The sequence below is a fragment of the Leptodactylus fuscus genome, chromosome 2, assembly GCF_031893055.1.
Source record: "Leptodactylus fuscus isolate aLepFus1 chromosome 2, aLepFus1.hap2, whole genome shotgun sequence".
NCBI lineage: Eukaryota > Metazoa > Chordata > Amphibia > Anura > Leptodactylidae > Leptodactylus > Leptodactylus fuscus.
Genome location: NC_134266.1, coordinates 136,772,973 through 136,784,689, shown reverse-complemented (window position 1 = coordinate 136,784,689; position 11,717 = coordinate 136,772,973).

Here is an 11,717-nt window from a genome sequence, read left to right as displayed (position 1 = left end):
TGACAATATCTGTAAAGCGCTGCGGAATATGATGGCACTATAGAAGTAAGCATAATAAATAAACAAACTTTCGATGGTCTGAAACTTGTCAAAAAAACAGCCATGATCTCCTTATTGTTGATGGCTTATCAAAAAGAGATACTACAATGAATAAGATGATTTCCCAGCCACAATAAATAAACCATGGCTGGGTTTCTAACAAGCACCAGATCATAGAAAGTTCCTGTATTTATGGATGTATCCATCTGTCACCACTAAGATGGTTGAAGAAAATCTTTAAATCTCTGCAACATGTTAAATTTGTAAACATTAATACATTTTAAAAAATATATATATAGCTCAAAAAAGCAATTGTAACAACACCAGGAAATCTGGGTATAATCCTATAAATTGCACGGCAGAAAGCCCTCTCCAGCCAAAAGGGTTCCCAATAGAAAAAGTTATCCGGTCTGCTAGCAACTTGTATAGATGGAAAATATCCTTTTATTGGAAAAGCAGTACACCACATATCAGTCCAAAACGCTGTGATTTTTCCTGTGGCGCTTCTGCTACAGGCAAATCGCAGCGTTTCCGTACCGTGAGGCCCCGGCCTTAAGGACACTTATTTCCTATCCTACAATCTTCAGAAGCCCCAGAGCAGTGAATGGAGCGCCAATCTGATCAAACAGGTGACATGGGGGACATTTGTCCCTCATTTTCCTCCTCATTGGGGATCCTAGTGGATGGACCCTCAATGATCTGCCAATTATCCCCTATCCTGTATCCATAATGGCACTACCCCTTTATTTCACACCTGAAAGTATAAATCTAAGAAATCCAGAATAGCCCCTTTTATAATGCCTCTGGATGTATTCAGCCTAGTTATCACTACTAAAGTTAAAGCTCACCATAGTGCCTTTTGCACAGTTATCTTTGTGGTTCCTGACTTGCTCATATTTTTGCGTGTGCGATTGGTCAGTATCATAATAATTTTTAGTTTTGTTACCCCTCAGTATTTGTTCTTCTGGGGGACTCATCAGGAACATTCCTTTTTCAATTCTCATGTCTTAACTAGAGTAAGATCTAGAAGGAAATGAAATGGAAGTCATCATTTGGTTAAATCACTTATCGAGAATATTTATCAAAAATTTACAACTAGAATTATGTGTAAAATGTAGATGATATAAGGGCATTTGACAAATTTAATGCAGTATATTATTCTGTGCTGTTGGTTTGTAGCTTTCTTATTTCAAATCCACTGTGAAAGTTTACACCATTAAAAAGGAAATAAAATTATTCTTTACATAGGTATTGACCAGACCTAACCTCATCGACCTGAATATTGTTGAGAACTTTGTCCATCGGTTAGAAGAAAACGGCAGACTGTATTCTTTTGTGATCTCTTATGCTTCATTCAGATGGTGTACAAATGGTCCATGTGGCTATTATACTGTTTTCTGTGACTGCAAATCTTTACAGTCTGCAACATAATTCATTTAGGTATTTCTGATGATAAAAAAAAGAGGCCACAATGCATGTAATTGTTTGTTATTTTATATGGGCCTTCATCGCTGGAAAAAGTTTTCTTCAGGTTATGTAGGAGTGTTAGGGTGACCTGTACCACCAGCACAGCGCTGCACGTATCCTAAGGTCAGTGCTTGGTATTGTAGCTCACTTGAATGAGACTCCGCTATTGCTGTACCATGTGACTAATGGAAGTGATGATGATCAACACTGGGAAGAGTGTCTTCAAACAACTAAGGATGGGTCATCAATATATAACTCACAGAATTATTAGTAAGAAATATATCATCTTAAAGAGGTTATGTCACAAATTATTTATCTTCCATCCAAATTGCTGATCGTGGAGGATGATCCTGATAATGATGGGGTGTTTTAATCCCTTTCAAACTTTAGATGTGGTGGGCACAGATGCATCTCCACTTTATTTCAAGGTGAGTTACCGAAGAACAGCACTTGGCGGTCTCCAGCGCTGCCAATGATAGGAATAAGTTGGTGGGGGTCTCAGCGTTTGGAGCCCCCACTGACCAGCAATTTAAAGAAATATATATATATCCTATTAATATTATAAAGTTTGGATGTTCGGATGTTTGTTCCTCAATCACGGAAAAAACGCTCGACCAATTTGGCTGAAATTTTCCACAAACATAGTTAATACACCCGATTGCGCAATAGGCTACTTTTCGTCACAATAGTGCACATACGTTTGTGCCAGGACCCCCACAAAACCCACGTCCGAAATCGCCCACTCTACAAAGCTATACAAATATTTTTCCTGTTCGGTAAACGCCGTAGCGGGAAAAGTGGTCAAAAGTGCCAAACCGCCATTTTTTCACTGTTTTGATTCTGATAAAAATTTGAATAAAAAGTAATCAAAGCAATAACATTTCCCAAAAATGGTAGAACTACAAAGTACACCCGGTCCCGCAAAAAAAGACGCCCTATACATCCCCGTACACACACGTATAAAAAAGTTACGGCTGTCGGAATATGGTGACTTTTCAAAAAATAATTTTTTTTAAACAGTTTTGGATTTTTTTTAAGGGGTCAAAATGTAAATAAAACCATATAAATTTGGTATCCCCGGAATCGTAACGAAACACAGAATACAGGGGACATGTCATTTTGGTTGCACAGTGAACGCCGTAAAACCAAAGCCCGTAAGAAAGTCGCAGAAATGCATTTTTTCTTCAAATCCACCCCATTCTGAATTTTTTCCCTGCTTCCCAGTACATTATATAGAATAAATAATGGTGGCATCATGAAGAAAAATTTGTCCCAGGAAAAATTAAGACCTCATATGGCTCTGGGAGTGGAGAAATAAAAAAGATATGGGGTTTAGAAGGAGGGGAGTCAAAAACGAAAATCAAAAAATGCCACCGGCGGGAAAGGGTTAATTTCAAATACTTCTGTCCCAAAGTCACTATGTAAAGTTTCTCACAACACCGTATATATAGCAGCTCAAATACAAAGTAACTTCAACACAAAAGTCTCACGTATTCTCTGAATTACAGAAAAAACAAGATACAAAGTTACATTTCATATCCCATACCTTATACACACTACGAAAACCTTACCCGCGCCTGTATATACCCACTTCTACAATCACCGCAGACGAAGTCGCGGGTACCAGCTAGTATAGATAGATAGATAGATAGATAGATAGATAGATAGATAGATAGATAGATAGATAGATAGATAGATACACAGTATATATATTTATATATATTTTGTACACACACACTTATAGAGATAGATAAAATATATACAACAAACAAAATGACTGCAGCAAACAGTACTAAAGATGTATTCTGAGTGCTACGCAATTATTGTAAGGCTGACGACCCCTATACTAAAGTCATGTAGCACAAACTGTAACATAGGGGTGCTGTCATACTTTAAAATTTAACTTTTAATCAGCCATTTAAAATCCAGTGTGTATTACAAACAAAAGAAAAAAAGTCAGAAAAAACATATACAAGGTGAATAAAAACACCGCCAAGCATGCAAAATATGTGCTACGGCAGTCAGTACAACGGAGATCACATGTAGTAACTCGGATTTTAAAAGTGAGATACAAGGACATATTAATTGTAACACTGAATCAGTTATACTGTATATTGCATCAGATGCATAGAATGCAATATGGATTATGTAGGATGTACCAGCAGAAAAATGTGTGTAAGAATTTCAGAACACATACGAGATAGCAAGAAAGAACCAACTGAAAATATGGCGGGTGCTTCACGGCACTTTTCTAGCATACATAGAGGTAGTGTGCACACATTGCGTTTTTTTTTTTTTGTATAGAAAGGGTTAATAAAACAATCAGGGGAGGGGATCTAAAAGAAAAACTGTTAAGAAGAGAAGCTTTTTACATTCTAAAGTTTAATTGTAGATACCCGGAAGGTATGAACGTGAAGACTGATTTGAGTTACATCTATTAGATTTTTAGAAGGTATATTATGACCTTACATTGTCAAGTTTATTTACAGAGAGGTGGTCAGTTACTTACCTTGTCTGTGGAGCGTCTATGACAACTAGAGTATATACGATAAGACGGGTTGTTGATTGGAGGAAAGACATCACGTGACCGCTGCTCTATTGGTCATAGTAATTTTACTATGACAGTGGAGGGATTTCATTGAGAAAAAGAAGATTCCTAATAGATACTATAAATTTAGTAGGCAAATGATATAGGAAGTTTAAACTCCATATTTATAGAAAATATATGTTATATTAATTAGAAGAAGAAATAAACAAATAAATCTTTCTATAGAAGTAAAAAAAACTTTATTGAGTTCCTAGAGGAGCAGCAGCTCATTAAAAAGTAAAGGGCAACACCTGATAGTAAAGGAGTGTCCAGCTATAAAAAGAGGCTTATTCAATATAGCAAACACGCCATGACTAGGCGGTGGTTTTATTCACTTTGTAGCTGGGGTTTTGACTTTTTTTCTTTTGTTTGTAATGCACACTGGATTTTAAATGGCTGATTAAAAGTAAAATTTTAAAGAAACCCGTGGAGCAGTGCGGACCCAAACATTTTTGTGTTTTCTTGGATGGAAGTATACCTCGCAAGTCCAGAGGAATGGCGTCGTGCACCCTACTGAGGTTCTGACTTGGACTATATGGTGAGCTACAGTTTTCTATATATTGTTTACATTGGCTGTCATTCTACTCCCAACCACAAGTGTTTCCCATTAGAAGCAATTAAGTACATGTGCAACCCAGAATTAGTGGTAAAAATGTGTGACTGGGAGCAAAGTAATGTAATCCCTGTAGAGTGGTGACACTACGCACCTGGATGCGCCTATTGCTGCAGCCAGTCCCCGACTTCCAATACTTTCACTTTTCTGTAAGAGATGCAGATTAATTTCACCTGCATTTAATTCCTTAAATCCTTCCTTAAAACCTCAGCCAGGATTTAATGAGTGTCACACACCAAATTGAAAACACTGGTGCCCGGGGACTGGATTTGACTATAGCCACATCTGGGTACATAGTGTGTCACCACCCTAATAGAAGCATCCTTAGGCCTCCTGCATACAAATGGTATGGATGTGGTTTTTCACCTACTCATTACATCATAACATACATCATTAGCCTATGATGCTCTGACTCACAACTTAGGGTTGGTTCACACTAGCGCTTGTATTCCGTCTGCATGGAGAACACCCACCCCCCCATGGAATGCAATTGCAAGCGATGTGCTTGCAAAGCACATGGAGCCCATAGACTATAATGGGCTCCGTGTGCTTGCTTCGCACTGCCCGCACGAATGAACTGTGTGGGCAGTGTGCGGCAAGCACACGGAGCTCGTTATAGTCTATGGGCTCCGTGTGCTTAACTGCATAGCATTAGCGTTGTTCTGTTCGGGGGAGTCTTTGTGTGGACAGAATACAAGTGCTAGTGTGAACCAACCCTAAGTAGTGTAGTTAACCCAGACAGGACTCAGTAAAGCTAGCAGTCCCCTGATGATTCCTGTTTAAGGCCCTGTTCACATGGGGAGTGGATGGCGGATTTTGGTCCTGGGAAGCCGCGTCAGAATATGGCCAAAATCCGCCTGCCGCGACTTCCGACAGTCGCGACACTCCGGTCCGGTGTAGACCCAAATGAATGAGCCTAGGCCGGAGCGTGCTGCCACGAGGCGGATGCCGTGGCTGAATCAGCAGCGGAATCCGCCTGAAGAAAGGGCAGCTCGCTTCATTTTTCCGTGAGCAGCATATAGACCACTATTGTGACGTGACATTATTTAGTCTTGGTATAGTGGTAATATTTGATAACTCTGTATGTATAAATATTTGTTAGTGTGGGGAATGGCATTAGCCTTGTTGCTTTTGCACTTGATCTTTAAAGATAAGGCACAGAAGCAACTAGTTTGCCTAGGCAAAAAAAACCTTACAAATTTACAAGAAACCACTTAAAAGACATTAAGAACACCCCTGTAAGTACCAGTGAGAGGCACTGCGGCACATCGAATTAACAGAATATGACTATAGGCGGGTTCAAATCTGCACGCTTTAGCCAATCCAGCTGGGTTTTCGTCTTCTGCCCCAAGAAACTGGACAGGGGACAGAAACCCGGCAGTCAGTTTTCAAACCCATTCAAGTGAATGGGTATGAAAAGTGAGCGCCCGTGAACGTTTTGTACCTGTCCATGGCGAAACTGGATTTGTTTTAACCAGACACAAAGTCGGACTTACAGGACTTTGTGTCTGGCTAAAAAAAAAAAAAAAAAAAAAAGTGTTGCCGCTGAGAAGTACAAAACGCTCACGGGCGCTCACTTTTCAAACCCATTCACTTGATTGGGTTTGAAAACTGACTTTCGGGTTTCCGTCCCCTGTTCAGTTTCTTGGGGCAGAAGACGGAAACCCAGCTGGATTGCCTAAAGCGCGCACGTGTGCTGTTGTGAACCCGCCCTATGTTGTATGTACAAGTGGGGACCCACTTTTAATTTTGCCCAGGGCCCCATTTTGTCTAAAACCAGCCTTGAGCACATGCAAGGTGTGCCGATTGCTACTTCTACACCTTGTCTGTATTTAGCAGCATCCTGTGCCGCCCCTCCCCCTCCTCACATGCAGTGTGACTTATCCTGCACATTGTAGTGTGAAGGAGGAAGTCTGCCCGACATAAGAGCCAGACTACCAGACAGAGCTGCACATGAGCTTACTCCGGTACTATTCCGTTATCGGGCCAGCAGCAGCGCAGTTCAGCAGCAGCTTTCGGGACAGCAGTTCAGCAGCGGGAATTACAATGACATCCGAGGACTGCTGGCCCGATGCTTGTGCCCAGTAACCAGTACATCGATGACCCCCCTCCCCCATCCTTCTCCTCCTGCCAGTGCTGCCCCCCAGCTCTCCTTACATCTTCCCCGTACCCTCTCCCCGCCACACGACTAGGCCTCACCTCAGCGCTAGTACCGAGACCGAAAGGAAAGACACCGGGGCTCAATCCAGGCCCTGACAAGAAACACGCCGACTATAGGAACGGTGAGCTACAGCGAGCCGGAGGGACAAACTTTCTGCAGCGTCCGGCGGCTATCTAGTAGCATTCATTGCTCAAGATTTACGGTGAGGCCTATTACAGGGAGAGGGTACGGGGCAGATGTAAGAAGAGCTGGGGGGCAGCACTGGAAGGAAGAGGAGGATGAGGGCATCGATCGATGTACTGCCTACTACACACAAGCACGGCCTCTATCATCGGGCCAGCATCGGCTTAGTCATGTGGCGGGGAGAGGGTACGGGGTAGATGTAAGGAGAGCTGGGGGGCAGCACTGGAAGGAGGAGGAGATGGAGGGGGGGTCATTGATGTACTGGCTACTGGGCACAAGCATCGGGCCAGCAGTCCTCGGATGTCATTGTAATTCCCGCTGCTGAACTGAACTGCTGTCCCGAAAGCTGGTGCTGAAATGCGCTGCTGCTGGCCCGATAACGGAATAGTACCCTTACTCCCTCTCCAATGCTCTCAGCAATTCAGCCAAATGTGAGTATATTTTGGGGGTAAAATGTATATTATGAATAGATGGGACATACTAAAAAGAATGAAGAAAAAGAATGAACATTATTACCAATGGGGAAAGATGTAAAATAAAGATTTTCTGAGCTTTCTAGGTTAAAAAGAACTGGAATGAACAGGATATATCTGTAGTGTATTGTGCAATGAACATATATTCCATAGAAACAGATGTATAAAACTTTTCCTGTGCTAGATAGACCTGGAATGAACAGGATATATCTGTAGTTTATAATGGAATGAGCATCTATTCCATAGAAACTGATGAATAATACTTTTCCTGTGCTAGATAGAGCAGGGATGAACAGGATATATCTGTAGTATCTAGTGGAATGAACATATATTCCATAGAAACAGATGTATAATACTTTTCCAGTGCTAGGTACACTAGGAATGAACAGGATATATCTGTAGTCTGTAGTGGAATGAGAATATATTCCATAGAAATAGATTTATTATACTTTTTCTGTGGTAGATACATCAGGATTGAACAGGATACGTCTGAATTTTTTTTTTCAATATGGCCAGCTAGATCCCAGGTGAAAACAAAAACATCCACTCCCCCCGTGGTTTCAGCACTGACTCCTAGAGTCTGCCGCTGTGGTCTTCATCATTTCCTGGTCTGGGACCAGGCATGTTACACAGCAGTTCTACTCTGGCAGTCATTAGCAGAGGTCGGACACCACTACAACCGTTTTAAGACATGCCCAGTCCTGAGTTCCCCTTTAGATTATGTTCTCACTTGGGAACATTTCCGTGAAAGGCGGTTGTCTCATTATAGACAGCCACAAATAGTGATCATTATTTGTGGTCGTCCATATAAAAACATAAATAACAAAAAAAACATGCCATAATTTAGAAAATAGGGGAAAAAATCCTCTATAGCCACATGTGGCTATAGATATATACAGATATATCCTATTCATTCCTACTCTATTTAGCACAGGAAAAGTATTATACATCTGTTTCTATGGAATATACGCTCATTCCACTATAGACTACAGATATATCCTGTTCATTCCTTGCCTATTTACCACATGAAAAGTATTATACTTCAGTTTCTATGAAATATACACTCATTCTACTATAGACTACTGATATATCCTGTTCATTCCTGGTCTATCTACCACAGAAAAAGTGTTATACATCTGTTTCTATGGAATATATGTTCATTCCACTATAGACTACAGATATATCCTGTTCAATCCTGGTGTATCTAACACAGGAAAAGTGTTATACATCTGTTTCTATGGAATATATGTTCATTCCACTATAGACTACAGATTTTTCCTGTTCATTCCTGGTGTATCTAGCACAGGAAAAGTATACATCTGTTTCCATGGAATATATGTTCATTGCACAATACACTACAGATGTCCTGTTCATTCCTGGTGTATCTAGCACAGGAAAAGTGTTATACATCTGTTTCTATGGAATATATGTTCATTCCAGCAGAGACTACAGATATATCCTGTTCATTCCAGGTGTATCTAGCACAGGAAAGGTATTATACAATTGTTTCTATGGAATATACACTCACCGGCCTCTTTATTAGGTACACCATGCTAGTAACGGGTTGGACCCCCTTTTGCCTTCAGAGCTGCCTCAATTCTTCGTGGCATAGATTCAACAAGGTGCTGGAAGCATTCCTCAGAGATTTTGGTCCATATTGACATGATGGCATCACACAGTTGCCGCAGATTTGTCGGCTGCACATCCATGATGCGAATCTCCCGTTCCACCACATCCCAAAGATGCTCTATTGGATTGAGATCTGGTGACTGTGGAGGCCATTGGAGTACAGTGAACTCATTGTCATGTTCAAGAAACCAGTCTGAGATGATTCCAGCTTTGACATGGCGCATTATCCTGCTGAAAGTAGCCATCAGATGTTGGGTACATTGTGGTCATAAAGGGATGGACATGGTCAGCAACAATACTCAGGTAGGCTTTGGCGTTGCAACGATGCTCAATTGGTACCAAGGGGCCCAAAGAGTGCCAAGAAAATATTCCCCACACCATGACACCACCACCACCAGCCTGAACCGTTGATACAAGGCAGGATGGATCCATGCTTTCATGTTGTTGACGCCAAATTCTGACCCTACCATCCGAATGTCGCAGCAGAAATCGAGACTCATCAGACCAGGCAACGTTTTTCCAATCTTCAATTGTCCAATTTCGATGAGCTTGTGCAAATTGTAGCCTCAGTTTCCTGTTCTTAGCTGAAAGGAGTGGCACCCGGTGTGGTCTTCTGCTGCTGTAGCCCATCTGCCTCAAAGTTCGACGTACTGTGCGTTCAGAGATGCTCTTCTGGCTACCTTGGTTGTAACGGGTGGCTATTTGAGTCACTGTTGCCTTTCTATCAGCTCAAACCAGTCTGGCCATTCTCCTCTGACCTCCGGCATCAACAACGCATTTCCGCCCACAGAACTGCCGCTCACTGGATGTTTTTTCTTTTTCGGACCATTCTCTGTAAACCCTAGAGATGGTTGTGCGTGAAAATCCCAGTAGATCAGCAGTTTCTGAAAAACTCAGACCAGCCCTTCTGGCACCAACAACCATGCCACATTCAAAGGCACTCAAATCACCTTTCTTCCCCATACTGATGCTCGGTTTGAACTGCAGGAGATTGTCTTGACCATGTCTACATGCCTAAATGCACTGAGTTGCCGCCGTGTGATTGGCTGATTAGAAATTAAGTGTTAACGAGCAGTTGGACAGGTGTACCTAATAAAGTGGCCGGTGAGTGTATGTTCATTCCACTATAGACTACAGATATATCCTGTTCATTCCTAGTGTACCTAGCACAGGAAAAGTGTTATACATCTGTTTCTATGGAATATATGTTCATTCCACTATAGACTACAGATATATCCTGTTCATTCCTGGTGTATCTAGCACAGGAAAAGTGTTATACATCTGTTTCTATGGAATATATGTTCATTGCACAATACACTACAGATTTTTCCTGTTCATTCCTGGTGTATCTAGCACAGGAAAAGTGTTATACATCTGTTTCCATGGAATATATGTTCATTGCACAATACACTACAGATGTCCTGTTCATTCCTGGTGTATCTAGCACAGGAAAAGTCTTACAAATCTGTTTCTATGGAATATATGTTCATTCCACTAGAGACTACATATATATCCTGTTCATTCCAGTTCTTTTAAACCTAGAAAGCTCACTAAATCTTTATTTTGCATCTTTCCCCATTGGTAATAATGTTCATTCTTTTTCTTTATTCTTTTTCTTCATTCTTTTTAGTATGTCCTTGAATAGATGTATATTTGTTTAGTGTCATACTGTGAGTCCTGTATGTTTGTAGACAGGTGTATGTATATGTCTTGTGTGAGTAGATGGATATATGTGTAAGTATGTACAGCATATGTCTGTCTATCTGTGTTTTCTTCTGTTTACGTCTACCATTATACATACTAGAAAGGTATTTTATTATGCAATGCTTAGTATATTGAGATGTTAAAGGGGTTATCCAAGTATTAGGGGGCATTCACACTACCGTCGGTGTCCGACAGCTAGTGTCCGCTGCTAATGTCCATTCAAAATCTTGTGCAGACATTAGCAGCGGACACTAGCTGTGTCCGTGACATTTTGCATTGATTTAAATGGACATCGGGTGCGTTCTTTTACTGTCCTTAACTGTCCGTTCCTAAAGATGTCCGACTTTTCAAGCGGACGGCAAAAACCTACATGTTGGGTTTTGCTGTCCGCTTGAAGTTGGACATCTTTAGGAATGGACAGAAATGGACAGTAAAAGAACGCACCCGATGTCCATTTAAATCAATGCAAAATGTCAGCTGTGTGTCTCCCACAGCTGTCCAGTCCAGCGCGCGTGGGGGCTTATTCTGGCTTTGTCATTGCCACACGTGACTGCTGAGGCCAATCGGTGCCCTTAGGAAAGGACACGGGGGAATCGCAGGTGATTTATGTGAGTGATGTCCCGGTTCCTTTCCTTAGGCTGCTGAGGTCACTGATTGGCCTCAGTGGTTACGTGTGGCGAGAATTGCTGCTAGAATAAGCCCCAGGGCACTGCTTGACCAGACAGATGAGAGGATCAGAGACAGGTGAGTGTGGATTTTTTCACCTACCCCATCCTCCTGCAGAAACCTATAATTCCTGGACCAACCCCTTCTCGCCGATGGCATTTTTTGATTTTCGTTTTTGACTCCCCTCCTACCAAA